At 39.4% G+C, this 19796-nt stretch overlaps 1 protein-coding gene across 4 annotated transcripts in view; it reads left to right on the forward strand.

Annotated features, from left to right (window-relative positions):
• The window catches only part of THNSL1 (threonine synthase like 1), a 138753-nt gene that overhangs the window by 67826 nt on the left and 51131 nt on the right, over positions 1-19796 (forward strand). Inside the window, exon 3 of one of the 4 annotated variants that reach the window (XM_060397354.1) lies at positions 5984-6094. The exons of the other annotated variants lie outside the window; for them this stretch is intronic. The gene's annotated coding sequence lies outside the window, so the exon portion shown is untranslated. The remainder of the gene's footprint in view (positions 1-5983; positions 6095-19796) is intronic. 4 annotated transcript variants of the gene reach the window in all.

The following is a 19796-nucleotide window of genomic DNA, read 5'->3' on the forward strand; positions in this document are numbered from 1 at the left end:
CTGTAAAACAAAAGCCTCTGTAAAATCAATACAAATATTGATGGGTTCTAATAGTAATGGAGATCCATTTTTTATTTACTGCTATATTTTTTTTATGTTAGAAAAAATTAGCTTGATTTAATGCTGTTCATGTTTAGAATATGAAGGACAATAACATAAGTTAACTTCAAGATTAATGAATATTCTTCAGACAGATTTCCATCAAACATAAATGCATTTATAACTTACAGCTAAGGAACAGAATGACTGGATCAAACTAAAAGTCACTTCACATTTTTCTAAGTGCCTCTGTAAGGAGCAGTTGGGGAAAGTCTTTTTTGTTTTCTTGAAAGCTCTCCATGGCATATGGGATCTCGTCCCCTGACCAGTGATCCAACCCACGGCCCCTGCTTTGGAAGTGCAGAGTCCTAAGTGCTGGACCACCAGGAAGTCCCAGGGAAAGTCTTTTAGTCGAAAGTTGTCCCTCAGTGAAGGAGTGGGCGTTGCATGAGGATCTGAGTGAAGCCATCCTCTGTTTCTATAGACCATTTTAGATGATATTTTGTTACTGTGGTCAGCGGTTTTCTTGCATTAGCACTCACATTACCTTAAATTCCCTACTATTTCTTAGTTCAGCAAAACTATCATGATCCTTTTGAACTCAAAGCTCAGGCCAACTTTGTGATTATCTGACTTTGTCTCTTGGCTTGACAAATAACCTCCAGATTCTCGTTGATTCATACCAAACCCACACAGAGCAAACAACGCTAAAAGTTGCACAGATGAGAAATTTTCAACACATCTCTAAGTTTAGAACATTTGAAGGAACATAAGACCAGAAGAATCGAGTTTGTATGATAAGGCCGAATGCATTACCAGGAAATAATATGTTTCTCACTCTGGGGTTGATGTCATTGGCTTTTTACTCTCAGATTTTTCAGCATGTTCAGCATAGTCAGTCACAGAATATACACCCAGGTCACCTTTTACAGAGAATAAAGGGATGAGAGATGACTCAGGCTTCTCTGTGGGTCTGGGGATTTTGCCAAAGCTTAAGTGATAGAGACAGACTGTCTCAAAAATCATAAATGTCATACCTGGACTTTATACTCATTACCTTTTCACCTAGTTAGTCAAGTTCTATCACCTTTTATGATTTTTTTGTTGTTGTTATCTGTGACCTTTTTGCACTCTTTTTCAACATTTCTTTTTTAAGTCTTAAAACTACTTTATGTTACCAAGCTCTTGTTTTGGCATACTTCTTGGATTCAGTCCAGTTCTTGAATCAATAAGATTGAATTTTTTAAAATACCAAACTTTTAAAAATAATAAATATTGAGAATATTACTGAAATAGTCATTTGAGTAGTTGTTCGGAAACCATTTTGTGTTAATTCGGAAAACCTGAGACATAAGTTTCCAATAATTGTTCTTATTCTTAGAGAGATTAGACATTTTAAGAGGGTTTTTTTTTTTCCAAATCTTCTTCCACATTTTCTTCTTGTAAAAAAATAAAATTCAGTAAAAAGTAAAAGTCTGGCCTAAAAATCAAACCATGAAAAATCATGTAAAGTAACAGATAAGCAAAAATTCTCAAAATACGGCTGGCCTTTGCATAATGAGAAAAAAATAGAGAAAGAAGACAGTGGAAATAATTATCTAAGCCCAGTTTATGAACTTGTAAAAATTAATGGAGAATACAGGCAAGATGTTCTCTTTCCACAGAGCTCTAGGCAGCTCTGCTGTGTTGAGAGTCCCTAGGTTTGGAGGGTTAGAAGATTTTGTAAATGGGGGTGCCCAGGTATGTAAACTCCCAAGCATTTTACCAGGCCTTAGACCAGGGTTTCTCAGCCCTAGCAATATTGACAATTTGGGCCAAATAAGTATTTGTCACTGGGCTGGTCAGTGGATTGTAGGAAGTTTAGCTGCATCCTTGACTTTTACCTGCTAGAAGCCAGTATCATTCCCAGCTGTGGCAATAAGAATATCTCTAGAAAGTGTCAGATGTCCTCCTGGGGTGGAGGAAGGGACAGAATCATTTCCAGTTAGGAATTAGTGTCCTAGAGTAACAGATCTTATGCTGGTCTCAAATGTTTCTACTCTGTTTTGAAGAGAGAAAGGAAAAGGTTTGTCTGATAGCCAGTACACCCATATTTAATTAGTCTGCAGCCCTCTCTGTATGGTATAATGTGAGAAAAGTTTGTGAGAGGGTTTTCTTTATTTCGTGCTTTCTATAATAGAGAAACATAACCAAACACAAAGAAAACATTGATTATGTTTTGAACATAGAGAAACATATATCAAAGCTTGAGTCAAAAAGCAAAATCAAAGCTTGATTTCTATACTTTCTTTTTATTATGGATTCAATCGTTTCTATTTTCTCTTAGTCTTTCAAAATGGGAGTTTGAGTCTATAATATTAATAGATACAGGGAATTCCTTGGCTGTCTAGTGGTTAGGACTCTGCACTTTCACTGCTATGGCCCAGGTTCAGTCCCTGGTTGGGGGACTAAGATCTAACAAGCTATGTGGTATGGCAAAAAAAAATAATTATAGGACTCATTAATATTATTTCCATATCATATAAAGAAAGGTGAGTTTCAGTCAAGGCTGAACAATATACTTGCCAAAGTACTGATATTTTAAATTCATGAGACTTATGGCAGGGTTCAGAAATGAACTTCTCTTCTTAGACCCATCATTAATACAGAGCCACCCATGCTAAACTGAGCAAGATGATGCACAGGTGAGCCCACCTTACATAGGGGCAAACTAAATCAGGAGTCACAGCAGTGCAGTCTGTGCCCTGTCTCTGCCACTTACTGATGGCCTTGGAGCTCATGACCTTGAGATTCAGTTCCTCCAAGTAAAAAATGAGAATCGTCATGATTCTCTGATAAGGTTGTTCTGAGATTGCTTTGGTATCAGGATTACTGTCACTTGTGTTCTTCCACTTTTCCTCCTTCCCCTTCCTTCCTCTCCAGTGTATCTATTCCTTGCACATGCCAAGATCCTCATGGGCCACAACTCACACACTTGTTCAGCCATGATTCTGAGTCCCAGCACTGCAGAGGGTTTGCCAACTTATCCAGAGTATTTAGAAAACTAAGATTGCATGATTCATAAAATTAACTAAGAGCTCTGCCTTTCAGTTTCTTACTACTAAAAATGATTCTATTAAATTTCCAAATGCTTAGATGTCTATGAACATAAAAAAAAAAAAATCAAGTTCTCTGTGACAGTAATCACCAGTCTTAGCACTGGGACGGGAGGAATATTAGAAGTCATTTGGTCCAGGAAGGACTCCTGACCTATGGTCAGATTGCTTTTACTGAGAGTTACTCAGCCCTTCGCAGGCACCTCATCTCATTTTTGAGTTCTAATTACTGGAAAGTTCTGATCTTGCCTGAACCTGTCCCTTTTGGGTTTTCTTCTGGAACAACACTGATTGCATCATCTTCTTCATCCGCTAATGAGCCATACAACCATCAACTGTATAAGTCTATACATTTACTACATTTAAAGACTTGATATGTGAATGTATCAAATACAAAGCAAGTAAACTAATTCTATAGGCACACAGCCACCTGAAGCATTCTACACCTTGCATTTAGTGGGTGCTCCAGTACGCTTGCCTGGAAAATCCCATGGACAGAGGAGCCTGGTAGGCTGCAGTCCATGGGGTCACTAAGAGTCGGACACGACTAAGCGACTTCACTTTCACTTTTCACTTTCATGCATTGGAGAAGGAAATGGCAACCCACTCCAGTGTTCTTTCCTGGAGAATCCCAGGGACTGGGGAGCCTGGTGGGCTGCCGTCTATGGGGTCGCACAGAATCGAACACAACTGAAGTGACTTAGCAGCTGAGCAGTGTAACTTGAAAGACTGCAGAACTCCCAAAGATCGGGATCTTCAGATAAAAAGTTTCATTGAGTCTGCTCATCAAAACTTCAGAATAAGAGAGTTAACTGGCAGAGAAAATGAGAGTTGCATTTGTTTTTGACTGCAGTGGCACTCGGATACTGACTTGTTACAGGCATGTAAGAATACTTTGCCCAGAGTACATTCAGATTCGCAGCTTTCCTCCAGAAAAATTGTGTCAAACACACTCCCATGAGGGGTATGAATTGGAAACTCCATCCTACATCCAGAAAATAGCATAAGAAACTTGATTGTGGCTCTTACACAGTTTGCATCTTGGCGCTTATACTACCTTTGTAAAGGAAAACAAGCCAAACATGCAAAATCCTTAGTACTGAAGTGGCTGATAAAGGAGAGACCCCATTGCATGTGGTATGTGCAGCTTACTAACTTAGAAGGCTGTGTCGGCTTTCTCAAAGATGATAACGCCCTCCAGTTTCCTTCCATCTTTTCTCTCAGGGCCTTGGTGCTATTCTGGACACCACTTTCTGAGGACACTTTCCGGCATCCACTGAGCAGCCTGTGTGGCCAGCCTGGTTTCCCAGTGCCTTTTCCATGATGCAGCCTGTAACATTCTGTTAGAATGTGCCACTTCACTTACACAGGCACTAAAGTGGATGGAAAAAGCTATGAAAAGCTATGACCAACCTAGACAGCATATTAAAAAGCAGAGACATTACTTTGCCAACAAAGGTCCATCTAGTCAAAGCTATGGTTTTTCCAGTAGTCATGTATGAATGTGAGAGTTAGACTATAAAAAAAAGCTGAGCACTAAAGAATTAATGCTTTTGAACTGTGGTGGTGAAGAAGACTCTTTGAGAGTCACTTGGACTGCAGGGAGATCCAACCAGTCCATCCTAAAGGGAATCAGTCCTGAATATTCACTGGAAGGACTGATGCAGAAGCTGAAACTCCAATACTGTGGTCCCCTGATGTGAAAAACTAACTTACTGGAAAAGACCCTGATACTGGAAAAGATTGAAGGCGGGAGGAGAAGGGGACAACAGAGAATGAGATGGTTGGATGGCATCACCGACTCAATGGACATGAGTTTGAGCAAGCTCTGGGAATTGGTGATGAACAGAGAAGCCTGGTGTGCTGCAGTCCATGGAGTTGCAGAGTCAGACGTGACTGAGCAACTGAACTGAACTGAAAGTGGATGGACTGTGGGACAAGAAAGATGCTAAAGATTAAGTGAAATCTTGGTGAGGTGTACATCATTTACTCTTCAGGTGTCTGAGTGTATGCCTCTCTTTATGACATCCACACTGTCCCTTGTTAACTCTTCTGCTGCCAGTCAGTAGCGGTGAGATCTTGGACAATTATCTAAACTTTCTGTGCCTCAATTTCCCTATTTCTAGAAAAGGAGGAAAATTATACTGAGCTATAATCAAAAGATTTTTATGAGCATTGTGTGTGAGTGTGTGTGTTATTCAGTCATGTCTGACTCTGCAACCCTGTAGACTGTAGCCCACCAGGCTCCTCTGTCCATGGAATTCGCAGGCAAGAATACTGGAATGGGTTGCCATTCCCTTCTCCAGGGGATCTTTCCTACCCAGGGATCAAACCTGGGTCTCCTGCATTGCAGGTGGATTCTTTACCATTATGAACATGAAGTGAGTTTATTTACATTAAGCACTTAGAACAATGCACACCCTAGTAGCTGCTATATATATATATGCTTATATTACTACTATTTTAGAGAAGAAAATGTGGCAATACCTCTTTTTTTCCCTCCTCATGGAGGAGGAAAAATAATAATTTTTGTTAATAATTTTTTATTATAATTTTTTAAAGTAATAATTTAGCTTTTTTTTTGGCTTATTTTATAAACAAATTTACTCTTTACTATGAGCAAACCTGCTGCTTTGCTCACCATAACAGACCCAGAAGATATTAGACCTTTGGGTAGCAGGTTCAATACCTGCCTCTGCAAATTCAGAGTCTTCTTTTTCTGCTCTGTGTGTGTATGTGTGTGTGATGCACACTTGAAAGAGTGAAGTGGATCCAGCTGGTCTGGACTGCCCATTCCTCTGTCATTACTCTACACAATGAAAGCGTGTGATTTCTTTCATCATGTGCAGCTGGTACCACCTGGTCTGCCTCTGAGGGTTGCTATGCCCAGAAATGATGAAAGACTTTGGCTCTTACAAAGGGGAATCAACCTCCAAATGAGCTGAATACTCACCATGGAGGTAAGGCATGAAAGATCATGAATTCTGTCTTTTCTTTCTTTTGGTTAGCCCTAGTATTTCTCATTGTGTTGCTCTTTGCTTAATTCTACATTTAGATTGTTGAACAAAAATTTTACAAGAGAATTTTCTCAGTCTCACTATGATCCTGAACCTCCTTTATGCCTTTATTTGGATAGTTGTGACATCTATATATACACTTTTGTGTGAAATATCTATTTTTATAGATGTGTATATATATGTTATATATATATATACATATATCTCTCTATATATACACATAGATATAGTTAATATATATAAAGATATATATAGAGAGATATAGATAGATGTGTATATATATAACATATATAGAGAGAGAAATAGATTTTATATATATGTATGTGCATATATATATATATATATATATACACCTCCCAGTTGACCAAATAATCATGGCTTCACATGCCCAAGACTGAAATAAATTAGCTGCACCCTAAAAATATGAGAGGGACTTCCCTGGTGGTCCAGTAGTCAAGAACCCTCCTTGCAATGCAGAGGACCCAGGTTTGATCCCTGGTCAGGGAACTAAGATCCCACATGCCATGGAGCAACTAAGCTGTGTGCCACAACTACTTAGCCCACACTTTGGAGTTTGAGCACCGTAACAGGAGAGTCTGTGCACCAAAAGGAAAGACCCTGCATGATGCAATGAAGATCCTGTGTGTGGCAGCTAAGACCCAACACAGCCAAATAAATTAACTGATTGATTAAATATATATACAAGAAAATGTAAAGGGATACACTTCCTTATATATATATAAGTGATAAAGTAATTTTAAAAAAATATTTTAACCAGAGACCTGGCTTCTGGTATTTCTGGTCATCAGTTACATCATCACTGGACACCAAAAGCGTGGAAAATATTGGTGGAAAATGTTTCCTGGTAGATTTTTAAATCAATATGCTCTTAAGATCTCAGTCTCCCATTCCTTCCTTCTTATCCAGATATAGGGAGCAAGGTTTTCCCAGGTCCATGAAGAAGAACTCTTGTTTTCTTTCTCTCTGACAATGATCCTTTTCTGGCCGGGGCTGATGAACAAGGAAAACAAAGCATAAAATGGGGTTTTCTGAGGTGTTCCTGTCCATGAGATCTGAGATGGCACAAAAACGAGGGTTTGAGAGCTAGCATGGCAAACTCAGAAGCAGGAAACACCTTCTATGTCCTCTGCCAACCTCTTCACACAGATGCTGACACCTCCTCACTCATCAAGCAGCTAAGATCCTTCATAAACTCCTCTGTTGTCCAGGCTCCCCCTGGACCTGCTGTGAATGGTGTAACTGCGCATCCACCTTTTTTTATCAGTGCCCTATGCTGCCCTACCAACTTAGGTGCCTTCTAACTCCTTCAGTTGGGCCCCTACATTGGGAATGGGGAGTCTTAGCCATTGGACCACCAGGGAAGTCCCTGTAGCAGAGAGGCTAATTAATTTTTCTTTTTTTGGCTCCATCGTGAGCCATGCAGGATCTTAGTTCTCCGTCCAGGGATTGAACCTGCACCCCCTGCAGTGGAAGAGTGGATTCTTTACCACTGGCCCACCAGGGAAGTCTTAAGGCTAATGAATTTGAAGAAAAAAGATGGAGAAAGTCTCCTGCTTGCAAAAATGCAAATAAAAAACCTTAAAATTGTGGCTTAAGCAATACCAATAGTTTCAGAAACCCTGGAACTGATTAACTACTATGTGGAATGACATTTCAGGCCATTATCAACATTTATTCTTTCTTATCACGAACATTCTTAGATCATTCCTCAAGGAATTCTAAAGTTTTTCTGAGAAACTTTTGCATCATTCTAAACTTGCATTTGCTGAGCTTGATTGCCTTAGGAAGAAAACAAACCACTCTTTTATATCATTTTGCATAGCAACGTCTCAAACACAGAAAACATGATGATACATGGAAAACAGAGTCTAGGAGAAATACAGCTTTTGAGGGACTGGGTACATGTTCCCAGAACCCACTCGAGGACTGTGTTGCTCTCCCATGACAGCTGCAGGGGCCCAACTCATTCTCATCTCCTCAAACTATTCCTTAGCAATTCTTACGAAGTTTTATTTTGAAATCAGGTGAAAATGTATGTATGTGGGGCAGGAATCAATGTTTATTGCAGGGGGAAAATCCTTTCAAGATGATGTGTATTCCCATAAGGATGGCTGCATATTTTAGAGGTATAGTAAGTATGCACTGTTCTACAACAGTTACCATAGGAACAGAACTCTTTCTCTGTTAGATGGTAGAGTAATCATGGTAGGAAATTTCCACAGAAATATCTAAGCTACACAAAGTAAGCATTGGTTGGAAGTCAAACCCAACAAATTGTGGATTTAATAGGTAGGTGTTACAGGGTGAGGATAAGAGCTATAATATTAGGGAAAATGTTTGCACATTCAATGATCAAACTGTAAGTTTGCTAAACTAACCATCAAAGTGGGCACTTTTATGTCCACTGCTTTCTTATGCTCCTTGAATTTCCCAGGAGGGCATCACCCCAGGTCTTAGCTGAAAGCCATGCTAAGCAATATCAAAGAGGATTCTTACAGCCTGGTTCCTAAGAGTTTATTTTGAAAAAGAGAGCAAATGTGATATACCACTGTGTAAGTGGATACATAGGGTTCTGTGAGCAATGTGATGTGTTGAGTGGTGTAATATTTGTGGATGCCTCTACAATGAGCTGGATTTGAGGCAGGTTTTAAAAGAAAGGTAACATCTAGGAAATGGGGGATGTTTTAGTAGAAGGACTACTACTATATTACATCTATTTTAAGATATATATTTTCAAGACTTCCCTGGCAGTCCAGTAGTTAAGACTCCACACTTCCACTGCAGGGGATGTGGGTTCAATCCCTGGTCAGGGAATGAAGATATCACATGTTGCACGGTGCAGCCAAAAAGTAAAATAATAATAATAATAATAATAATAATAAGATGCATAGTTTTCACATCTGAACATCTCTGAAATGAGGCTGCCTTAGAACTCATGCTATCTCAGTCACTGTCAACCAGGTGCAGTTCTAACGTTTCATTATACACACATAAGCAAACTTGGTCATTACTTCACCTGAGTTCTGTCCGTTGTTGACTGTATATTTGTTGAGTTTAACTGATGTTTACAATTGCACAGTTGCACTCATCTCACACACTAGTAAAGTAATGCTCAAAATTCTCCAAGCCAGGCTTCAACAATATGTGAACCATGAAAAAGATGTTCAAGCTGGTTTTAGAAAAGGCAGAGGAACCACAGATCAAATTGCCAACATCTGCTGGATCATCAAAAAAAGCAAGAGAGTTCTAGAAAAACATCTATTTCTGCTTTATTGACTATGCCAAAGCCTTTGACTGTGTGGATCACAATAAACTGTGGAAAATTCTGAAAGAGATGGGAATACCAGACCACCTGACCTGCCTCTTGAGATACCTTTATGCAGGTCAGGAAGCAACAGTTAGAACTAGACATGGAACGACAGGCTGGTTCCAAATAGGAAAAGGAGCACGTCAAGGCTGTATATTGTCACCCTGCTTATTTAACTTCTATGCAGAGTACATCATGAGAAACCCCTGGCTGGATGAAGCATAAGCTGGAATCAAGATTGCCAGGAGAAATATCAATAACCTCAGATATGCAGATGACACCGCCCTTATGGCAGAAAGTGAAGAGGAACTAAAGAACCTCTTAATGAAAGTGAAAGAGGAGAGTGAAAAAGTTGGCTTAAAGCTCAACATTCAGAAAACGAAGATCATGGCATCTGGTGCCATCACTTCATGGGAAATAGATGGGGAAACAGTGGCTGACTTTAATTTTGGGGCTCCAAAATCACTGCAGATGGTGATTGCAGCCATGAAATTAAAAGACATGTACTCCTTGGAAGGAAAGTTATGACCAACCTAGACAGCATATTAAAAAGCAGAGACATTACTTTGTCAACAAAGGTCCATCTAGTCAAGGCTAGTAGTCATATATGGTTGTGAGAGTTGGACTATAAGGAAGGCTGAGCACAGAAGAATTGATGCTTTTGAACTGTGGTATTGAAGGAGACTCTTGAGAGTCCCTTGCCTTCAAGGAGATCCAACCAGTCCATCCTAAAGATCAGTCCTGGGTGTTCAATGGAAGGACTGATGTTGAAGCTGAAACTCCAATACTTTGGCCACCTGATGCAAAGAGCTGACTCATTTGAAAAGACTCTGATGCTGGAAGGGATTGAGGGGCAGGAGGAGAAGGGGGCGACAGAGGATGAGATGGTTGGATCACATCACTGACTCAATGGACATGAGTTTGGGTGAACTCTGGGAGTTGGTGATGGACAGGGAGGCCTGGCATACTGCAGTTCATGGGGTCACAAAAAGTCGGACATGATTGAGCAACTGAACTGAACTGATACTACTGTTCGTCCTGGACATGAAAAGCTTTGTGTATGCAGAAAGGCATGGGAATAGCAGAGTGGCAAATTTTGATATTAGTTGAAGGACATGCTTGCCATTGGAGGAAAGGCCATTATCATCAAAACTTGCGGAAGAAGGGTCAGTAGCTTGAAATAAAATCTCAAAGACAATGTTGGGGTCTTCTCATATGGAATGTATCACCAACACTACTGACAGCACAGAAAATGGTAAAAATCCTTAACCTTAGTCTTTTTATGTCACATGTGAATACATAGGAAAAAAATTCCATCTTGAGGTGAAAAGAGCTATTTTACCAAGTGTGAAATAAAAATTCTAAGTGATAAAAAAGCATTGTGACAGTTTAATTGTTAGGGTTTTTTCCTTCCTTGCTGCTGCTGCTGCTAAGTCGCTTCAGTCGTGTCCAACTCTGTGCGACCCCATAGACAGCAGCCCACCAGGCTCCCCCGTTCCTGGGATTCTCAAGGCAAGAATACTGGAGTGGGTTGCCATTTCCTTCTCCAATGCATGAAAGTGAAGAGTGAATGCGAAGTTGCTCAGTCGTGTCCAACTCTTAGTGACCCCATGGACTGCAGCCCACCAGGCTCCTGCATCCATGGGATTTTCCAGGCAAGAGCACTGGAGTGGGGTGCCATTGCCTTCTCTGTTTCCTTCCTTAGTGGTACATAAAATTATACATATATCCTCCCTTTTTAAATTTCCTTCCCATTTAGGTCACCACAGAGCATTGAGTAGAGTTCCCTGTTCTATACAGTATGTTCTCATTAGTTATCTATTTTACACATAGTATCAATAGTGTGTATCTAAGCATTTAAACTATTTTAAGACAATTAACCTCAATATATGTTAAAGGGATTATAATAATATCAACTGGAACATTTAATATAATTAAATTCCTTTTATATGAAAAATACCTCAGTCTTAAAAAATACTGAAAGTGTCATGTGATGAATCTCTGCCAAATAATTGCTTAAAATAAACTTATGAGATACTACTAGAAACATAAGATGAATGCATTTTTCACAAAAAGGATTATTCACTTTAAGGCCCTTGGCTTAGATTTTTTAACTGTAAGAAAAGTTTCCATTTTATTCAACTTTTTAAAGTAATGGTCAATTGTCATCAACTTGTTTGGCTAATATCGAAGTAACTAGGAATTTCGAAAACTTGGAACCTTGGCACATTCTTCATTTTTTATGTTATAAAATACCCTTAGAAGAAAGAGACTCTTTTAAGCTTTACTACTGTATTTTAAATCCCCAAAGGGTGTGTCACAGTGATTTCTGGAAAGGCTTTGGTGTGCATTACAAAACAACTACAGCAGTTTAATGATATAGTAAGATAGTGTTCCAAATTCTAAAAGATAAAGTTATAATTTGAAGCCTAAATCACCAGTCTCACTCTTTCTACCACCCATATCCTATAAGGCTTTTGTGTTGGTGCTGGACTCCATCTTCCCACGTGGGTGGCAAGTTGCCTGTCATCTCAATAATTCTGAAGAGAAGCCAGGGAATTTGTTGTAAAGCGTTTGTCCAGATGGAACCACATGTGACCTCCAGGGTGCTCTGGGCCTGAAGCCTAGCCTCTTGGCTGTGTACAGCCATAGAGCTTACCCAGGAGAAAATTTGTCTCCTCGAAGCCAATAAAGATAAAAGAAACCTGTACGAGTCCAAAAAGCACAGCTCATACATGTGGGAATTGCACAAGATTAAGGTTCATCCTTTGTAGGTTCCTCAGAAAGGCCAGGAGACAGAAAGGAAAGTAGATAGCTTCTGGGTCCCTCTGTTCTGTTGTTTCTCTTGCCAAAAAGAAACTTTGAACTCTTGGTGAATAGGGGCCTTGAGTCACAAGCTGTATCCAGCTCTTTGCAACCCCATGGGCTGCAGAACGCCAGGCCTCCCTGTTCCTCCCCACCTCCCAGAGTTTGCCCAAGTTCATGTCCATTGAATCGGTGATGCTGTCCAACCATCTCATCCTCTGTCACCCTCTTCTCCTCCTGCCTTCAATCTTGCCCAGCATCAGGGTCTTTTCCAATGACTTGGCTCTTCACATCAGGTGACCAAAATATTAGAGCTTCAGCTTCAGCATCAGTCCTTCTAAGAAGTATTCAAGACTGATTTCCTTTAGGATTGACAGATTTGATCTCCTTGCTGCCCAAGGGACTCCCGACTCTTCAGCACCACAATTCAAAACCATCAGTTCTTCAGGGCACTGCCTTCTTTATGGTCCAACTCTCACATCCGAACATGACTACTGGAAAGACCATAGCCTTGACTATATGAATGTTTATCAGCAAAGTGATGTCTTTGCTTTTTAATACACTGTCTACGTTTGTCATAGCTTTCCTTCCAAGAAGCAATCACTAATTTCATGGCTGCAGTCACCATCCACAGTGATTTTAGAGCCCAAGAAGAGGAAAGTTGCTTCCACATTTTCCCTTCTATTTGCCATGAAATGATGGGACTGGATGCCACTGAGTAATTAGTTTTAAGCTGGCTTTTTCACTGTCCTCTTTCACCCTCATCAAGAGGCTCTTTAATTCCTCTTTGTTTTCTGCCATTAGAGTGGTATCTGGTTATTATGTCCACTTAAAAGATACAAGTCATTATTAGAAGAGAATCCTATGAAAGGTAAGACTTGACAGGTTTCTGAGCCCTAGAAAGGCCCAATTCCTTCTAATAGTCATGAACAAGGTGGCATAGCGATGACAGAAGAAATTCTCTGGCAGGCTGGGAAGCTGTTTACCCTCATTATCCCATGGGAAAATATTGGTAAAATTGTCTCTTGTCACAGAAGAGAAACCACATGACATAGCTACATTCTAAAGGGGGACTGCTTGTAAAATCTTAGGATATTTTGGTGGGCTGACTGTTCCTTGTTGCTTTTAACAAGATACTAGGAGAGATAAGAGCTCAGGCCAGGGGAGTACAGTTTGCACAGAAAGATGGGAGTGAATAGTGTTAAGGAAGGTTCTCCAAACATGGCTTGCAATCTAAAGTTATAAATGTGTGGGCTTCCAGTGTTTTTCTAAGAAAAAGAAAAAACACAGGGGTCAGTAGACAACACAAACCCCCACCAATAGGAAGATGAAAGCAAATGTCAGGTGGTTGCAATGAATCGAGATTGGGAATTCAGCATGGTGTGGCTGAGGACAGGACAAGTTCCTATGCCTGTGGCCTCTCTTCCATTCAAAATGAACACACAATAAAAGTCAATAAAACCTCTGTTTTCTTGATGGAATCTACAGTATTGATGGCATGTGGCTGGTAATGAATGACGGGAGAATAAAAAAGCTATTCCTTACAAAGTGTTTCCACTGACTATGTGATATCTCTCTTGGAAAGAGTTTATTTTTTTAAAAAAAATTCACTTCTGGCTGTGCTGGGTCTTCATTGCTTTGTTGGGCTTTGTCTAGTTGCAAAGAGTTGAGGCTACTGTTCATTCTGGCGGTCGGGCTTCTCACTGCAGTGGCTTCTCTGTCGGGGAGCACATGCTCTAGGTGCGCGGACTCGGTGGTTGCAGCACTTGGGCTTGATAGCGGTGGTGCACAGGTTCAGTCTCTCTGTGGCATGTGGGATATTCCTGGACCAGGAGTCGAACCCATGTCCCCTGCACTGGCAGGTGGATTCTTATCCGCTGTACCATCAGGGAATTCCTTTTTTAAAATTTTATTTGATTATTTGGCTGCACCAGGTCTTAGTTGCGGCACATGCGATCTTTAATCTTCGTTTCAGCCTGCGGAGATATCTTTAGTTGCAGCTTGTGGGATCTAGTTTCTTGATAAGGGATCGAACCCAGGCCCCCTGCATTGGGAATGAGTCTTAGGCACTGGACCATCAGGGAAGTCCTGGCAAGAGTCTTCTGATCCCCATCGACTTGATAGAAAACAAAAAACAAAAAACACGTATCTGTCAAATTGGACTAATTCTCCTATAGATACATATATCGTTACTTTCATTTTATACACATATGCCTAGAATACTATTTGAAAAGCACATAAGAGTCTGGTTACAGTGGTTGCTCCTGAGGAGGGGATTCAGAGGCTGTAGGAATGGGGCATGAAGGAGGACTTAATTCTTGGCTGCACACCTTTGGGTAGTTATGAATTTTGAATTTTGGACCATGTATACATGCATACATCATATATGCATACGTGTATACATCATACATGTATACATCACCTATTTTCTATCTCACACAAACACACAGAGCAAAATTTAAAATAGTTTCTTTTATTACCTTTTGACCTAATTGTTTCACTCCTGGGAATGATTTTCTGTAAGTATAGCCAAATGTATAAAATGGTGTATGTTCATGGTCAGCTACTTAGGCATTGCTTTTAATAGGAAATATTGAAAACAACTCAAATGAAAAAACTTAAATATGCATCAAAATGGTGCTGATAAAAATATATACAATCATGCAATTTAATGCCATATATCTACAAAAAGAATGAAGACTTTGTTTTTGTTGTTGTTTAGTTGCTAAGTCATGTCTGACTCTTTTGCGACCCCATGGACGGTAGCCTGCCAGGTTCCTCTATCCATGGAATTTCCTAGGCAAGAATATTGGAACGTGTTGCCATTTCCTTCTCCAGGGGATCTTCCTGACCCAGGAATCAAACCCACCTCTCCTGCTTGGCAGGTAGATTCTTTACCACTGAGCCACCAGGGAAGCCCCATGAAGAACATTATGTTGATAAAAATGAGCTTATTAACTGAAAAAGGCAAGCGTTATTGGTGCTCTTATTTGAGTTTTTAAAAAGCGACAGAAAGATATATGTATATATACTATATAAAATTAGGTGTATATTGTGTGATATACATATATACATATCATATATGTATGTACACTGCATATATACACACATTGGTATATATCCATTCATATATACATACATATATTCATTTGCTTTCATAAAATATTTCTGAAAAGGTACGTAAAAAATTGAAAGCACTGGATGTCTCAGCAAAGAAGTTGGTGGTAGAGGTTCAGGGGTGAGAGGAATGCGTTTTATTTTAATTTAATTTTATTTTTTTACTTTACAATACTGTATTGGTTTTGCCATACATTGACATGAATCCACCACAGGTGTACATGAGTTCCCAACCCTGAACCCCGCTTCCATCACCCTCCCCATTTCATCTCTCTGGGTCATCCCAGTGCACCAGCCTCAAGCATCCTATATTCTGTATCGAGCCTAGACTAGCGAGAGGAATGCGTTTTATAACAAAAAAATTCCACACGTGTTTTCCACATCAGCAGGATCATTTAGATATGTGTATATTCTTGCTTCACAGGCAACACTCATCTGATTGCCTAAGTGAAGGCAGATTAAAAAAAAAAACAAACACTCCCATCTAGTCTCATTTCCTATAGATGCAGCATGCTTTAGAATAAAAAGTCTGCATCTGAAGGCCATATCTGCATGTACTATTTAAAAATTAATATATGCATGGCCTTCTTACACTGATCTTGTGAAGCAGTATTTTTAATTTTCAGGGATAATTAGCATTAACTTAGTCTGTGGCTAATTTCAGTTCTTTGTCATCAAACACATTACATGTGAAGAAAAAATGACCTCACTCAGTATGTTTTTATTATGACAACAAGATTCTTTTTTGGGGGAAGGGTACTTTTTTTTTTTTTGGCTTCTTTCCTTCTTCTGACCTCTCGGGCCACTTAGTGGCCCTTGTGTCTTCCTGTTCTCCCATCTGACTTCTAAATGCAAGAGTTGCTGAGAGCACATTCACTACTTTGTCCCAGTGTGATCTCATACATGCTGTTAAACTTCCAGATTTATGATTCTACCCCAGATCTCTTTTCTGACTCAAATATCTGTCTCTACTTCTAACTAGATGTTACAAGGTTATCAAAAATACATGTCAAAAATTATATTCTTTTTTTTGTGTGTGTGTCTTTGGTTTTGGTGTCAGGGTGATGGTGGCTTATAGAATGAGGTTGGAAGTATTCCTTCCTCTGCAATTTTTTTTAAAGAGTTTAAGAAGGATAGGCAATATTCTCTAAATGTTTGATAGAATTCTCCTGTGACGCCATCTGGTCTTGGGCTTTTGCTTCTCGGGAGATTTTTCATCACAGCTTCAATTTCAGCGCTTGTAATTGGGTTGTTCATAATTTCTATTTCTTCCTGGTTCAGTCTTGGAAGATTGAACTTTTCTAAGAATCTGTCCATTTCTTCCAGGTTATCCATTTTATTGCCATATAGTTGTTCATAATAGTCTCTTACAATCCTGTGTATTTCGGCATTGTCTGTTGTAACCTCTCCTTTTTCATTTCTAATTTTGTTGATTTGTTGATTTTATCTATTTATTTCTCGATGAATCTGGCTAAAGGTTTGTCAATTTTGTTTATCTTCTCAAAGAACCAGCTTTTATTTTTTTCTAAATAACCAGTAGGTTACTGAAGAAATCAAAAGGGAAATCAAAAAATTTCTAGAAACAAATAACAATGAACTCATGACAACTCAAAACCTATGGGATGCAGCAAAAGCAGTTCTAAGAGGGAAGTTTATAGCAATACAATCCTACCTCAAGAAACAAGAAAAACATCAAATAGACAACCTAACTTTACACCTAAAACAACTGGAAAAAGAACAACAACCAAAAAAAAAAAAAAAAACAAAACCCAAAATTAGTAAAAGAAATCATAAAGATCCAAGCAGAAATAAATGAAAAGAAATGAAAGAAACAATAGTAAAGATTATTCTTGATTCCTTATCCTAGCATCCTCCAATCTACTGCTCCTCTAGATTTTTCCAACTCAGAAAGTGGCACCCTCACTATGCCCAGTTGCTCAAATCAGAAATGTGACTGTCATTCTTAAAACTGCTCTCTTCTTCCTCTTTGAATCTGTTATCAGGTTACATATTTTTAAAAATATTTTGTAAATATTTCCCTTCTCTAGGGGATCTTCCTGACCCAGGGGTCAAACCTGGGTCTCCTGCATTGCAGGTAGACTCTTTACTGAATGAGCCAAGAGGGAAACCCAATATTTCTGGAAGCCAACAATTACTCTTTGTCTTCACTACTCAAGTCTTGATCTATGTCACCATCTTTCTTACTTGGAAGACTATGATAGTCTCCCCAGATTCATTCATTCTTCCACTTCAATCCACGTAGCAAGTGATCATTGAAAAATACTTTTTGCATTGTGCCACTGCCCTACTTAAAACACATCGGTGGCCTTTGTTTGTCTCTTCCTCTTCACCTTGCACATTCCTCCCTTCTCAGGACTTTCCTGGTGGTACAGTGATTAAGACTGTGCTTCCAATGCAGGAGGCACAGGCCCCTGGTTGGGGCACTAAGATCCCACATGCCAAGTGAAAGTGAAAGTTGCTCAGTCGTGTCTGACTCTTTGGGACCCCATGGACTATTCTCTAGGCCAGAATACTGGAATGGGTAGCCTTTCCCTTCTCCAGGGGATCTAGAGGCACAATCGAAAAAAAAAGGTACCAAAAGAAAATTCCCAAATCTTTCTCCCTTCTCTAAGTACACTCCAGCCCTAATGACTCCCTTCCTCCTATGGGTTGAGGGTTTCTTATCTAAGATCCTTTACACATGTTATTCTCTCCATGTGCATTCTTTTTCCCTCCATAATATTTCTCTTCTCCATCTCTCCCAACTTTTACTCATTCTTTATTTTATTTTTTAATGTCAGATCCTCAGAAGTGCATCCTCTTTAACTACAAAATCTGTTTTAGGGCCCCTTTTTTTATTCCCTTGCAAAATAGCCTCCTGTTATTTTTTTCTTTCAATTAGTTTCAATTTCAATATAAATAAATGCATTTATATTTATAGTCTTCCAACATAGTCATTTTGTTCACTTTTCTACCCAGCAACCAGAACAGTTTCTGATTTGTAGCAGACAGTATTTGTTGAATGAGAATGAATGAGCTTTGTTAACTGAAGAGATTTTTGTATTTTTTTTTGCTCTGTTCTAGCCAAGATATCTTTTTGATTGTGATTTCTCTTCCCACATAGCTTGTAACTAGGATAGAATGCACTGATCATTTGAGAGATATCTCTTAGTTTAAAAAGTGATCTTCACAACACCTTTTCAGGATAAACATACACACACACACACACACACACACACACACACAAACTAGGAGTAGAAGGAACTTGTCTCAACATAATGGAAGCTGTATACTAAAAACAGGGTTTCCCAGGTGGTGCTAGTGGTAAGAACCCGCCTGCCAAAGCAGGAGATGAAGAGGTAAGGGTTTGATCCCTGAGTCGGGAAGATGCTCTGGAGGAGAGCATGGCAACCCACTCCAGTATTCTTGCCTGGAGAATCCCATGGACAGAGGAGCCTGGTGGGCTACGGTCCATAGGGTAACAAAGAGTCTGAAGTGACTTAGCACATACAGTAAACATCATCACGAAAACCTGAAAGCTTTTCCCTCAAGATCCAGAATCAGGTAGGGATGTTTGACTAGAATTAGGAAGTTCTGTTGTTTATTCGCCATAACCGACTCTTTCGCGACACTATGAGCTGTAGCCTGCCGGGCTCCTCTGTCCATGGGATTTCCCAGGCAAGAATACTGGAGTGGGTTGTCATTTCCTACTCCAGGGGATCTTCCTGACCCAGGGATCTAATCTGCGTTTCCTGCATCTCCTGCACTGCAGGTGAATTCTTTACCACTGAGCCACCAGGAAAGCCCAGGAAGTTCTAGTCAGAGTAATTAGGCAAGAAAAAGACATAAAGGCATCCAAATTGGAAAGGAAAAAGTAAAATTATCTGCAGATTATTTGACAGTCCATGTAGAAAACTCTAAAGATTTAACACACAGAAGAAAAAACTATTATAATTAATAAATGCACTCAACAAAGCGACAAAATATAAGATCAACACAAAAAAGTGAGTTGTATTTCTGTGAACCAACAATGAACAATCTGAAAAGGAAATTACAAAAACAATTCCATTTGCAATAGCATACAATAGATTTAGGAATGAACTTAACCAGGGAGGTGAAAGGCTTGTGCAATGAAAATTATTGCTGAAATATGTTGCTGAAAGAAATTAAAATAGATGGAAACACATCCCATGTTCATGAATTGGAAGGCTTAATTATAAAGTCAATGCTACTCAAAATAATCTACAGATTCAATCACTATCAAAGTCCTTTTGACCTTTTTGCAGAAATAGAAGCAACTATCCTAAATTCACGTGGAATCTCATGGCATTCTGACTAACCAAAACTATCTCACAAAAGAACAAAACTGGAAGATTCAACACTTTCCAATTTTAA

This window comes from Ovis aries, chromosome 13 (assembly GCF_016772045.2).
Source record: "Ovis aries strain OAR_USU_Benz2616 breed Rambouillet chromosome 13, ARS-UI_Ramb_v3.0, whole genome shotgun sequence".
Lineage (NCBI taxonomy): Eukaryota > Metazoa > Chordata > Mammalia > Artiodactyla > Bovidae > Ovis > Ovis aries.